This window comes from Babylonia areolata, chromosome 19, assembly GCF_041734735.1.
Source record: "Babylonia areolata isolate BAREFJ2019XMU chromosome 19, ASM4173473v1, whole genome shotgun sequence".
Taxonomy (NCBI): Eukaryota; Metazoa; Mollusca; class Gastropoda; order Neogastropoda; family Buccinidae; genus Babylonia; species Babylonia areolata.
Genome location: NC_134894.1, coordinates 46,464,722 through 46,466,891, shown reverse-complemented (window position 1 = coordinate 46,466,891; position 2,170 = coordinate 46,464,722).

Genomic DNA, 2,170 nt, shown 5'->3' with positions numbered 1-2,170 from the left:
GATGAAACATAGCTTACAGGTCAGGATGTCAGTGAAGGGCTGTCACCTCACTGAGATAAGACAGAAGCTTACAGGTCAGGATGTCAGTGAAGGGCTGTCACCTCGATAAGATAAGACAGAAGCTTACAGGTAAGGATGTCAGTGAAAGGCTGTCACCTCACTGAGATCAGAGTTTACAGGTCAGGATGTCAGTGAAGGGCTGTCACCTCGTTGAGATAAGACAGAAGCTTACAGGTCCGGATGTCAGTGAAAGGCTGTCACCTCACTGAGATCAGACAGAGCTTACAGGTCAGGGTGTCAGTGAAGGGCTGTCACCTCACTGAGACCAGACAGAGTAATTACAGGTCAGGATGTCAGTGAAGGTCTGTTATCTCACTGAGATAAGACAGAGCTTACAGGTCAGGATGTCAGTGAAGGGTTGTCACCTCACTGAGATGAGACAGATTACAGGTCAGGATGTCAGTGAAGGACTGTTACCTCATTGAGATAAGACAGAGCTTACAGGTAATGATATCAGTGAAGGGCTGTTACATCACTGAGATAAGACTCAGCTTACAGGTCAGGATATCAGCGAAGGGCTGTCACCTCACTGAGATCAGACAGAGCTTACAGGTCAGGATATCAGTGAAAGGCTGTCACCTCACTGAGATCAGACATAGCTGACAGGTCAGGATGTCAGTGAAGGGCTGTCACTTCACTGAGATAAGACAGCTCTTACAGGTTAGGATGTCAGTGAAGGGCTGTCACCTCACTGAGATAAGACAGATCTTACAGGTCAGGATGTCAGTGAAGGGCTGTCACCTCACTGAGATCAGACATAGCTTACAGGTCAGGATATCAGTGAAGGGCTGTCACCTCACTGAGATCCGACAGAGCTTACAGGTCAGGATATCAGTGAAGGGACGTCACCTCACTGAGATCAGACAGCTTACAGGTCAGGATGTCAGTGAAGGGCTGTCACCTCATTGAGATGAGACAGATTACAGGTCAGGATGTCAGTGAAGGACTGTCACCTCACTGAGATGAGACAGATTACAGGTCAGGATGTCAGTGAAGGGCTGTCACCTCACTGAGATGAGACAGATTACAGGTCAGGATGTCAGTGAAGGTCTGTCACCTCATTGAGATAAGACAGAGCTTACAGGTCATGATATCAGTGAAGGGCTGTCACCTCACTGAGATGAGACAGATTACAGGTCAGGATGTCAGTGAAGGACTGTTACCTCATTGAGATAAGACAGAGCTTACAGGTAATGATATCAGTGAAGGGCTGTCACATCACTGAGATGAGACAGATTACAGGTCAGGATGTCAGTGAAGGACTGTTACCTCATTGAGATAAGACAGAGCTTACAGGTAATGATATCAGTGAAGGGCTGTCACATCACTGAGATAAGACTCAGCTTACAGGTCAGGATATCAGCGAAGGGCTGTCACCTCACTGAGATCAGACAGAGCTTACAGGTCAGGATATCAGTGAAAGGCTGTCACCTCACTGAGATCAGACAGCTTACAGGTCAGGATGTCAGTGAAGGGCTGTCACCTCATTGAGATGAGACAGATTACAGGTCAGGATGTCAGTGAAGGACTGTCACCTCACTGAGATGAGACAGATTACAGGTCAGGATGTCAGTGAAGGGCTGTCACCTCACTGAGATGAGACAGATTACAGGTCAGGATGTCAGTGAAGGTCTGTCACCTCATTGAGATAAGACAGAGCTTACAGGTCATGATATCAGTGAAGGGCTGTCACATCACTGAGATAAGACTCAGCTTACAGGTCAGGATATCAGCGAAGGGCTGTCACCTCACTGAGACCGGACAGAGCTTACAGGTCAGGATATCAGTGAAAGGCTGTCACCTCACTGAGATCAGACATAGCTGACAGGTCAGGATGTCAGTGAAGGGCTGTCACCTCACTGAGATAAGACAGATCTTACAGGTCAGGATGTCAGTGAAGGGCTGTCACCTCACTGAGATAAGACAGCTCTTACAGGTCAGGATGTCAGTGAAGGGCTGTCACCTCACTGAGATAAGACAGATCTTACAGGTCAGGATGTCAGTGAAGGGCTGTCACCTCACTGAGATCAGACATAGCTTACAGGTCAGGATATCAGTGAAGGGCTGTCACCTCACTGAGATCAGACATAGCTTACAGGTCAGGATATCA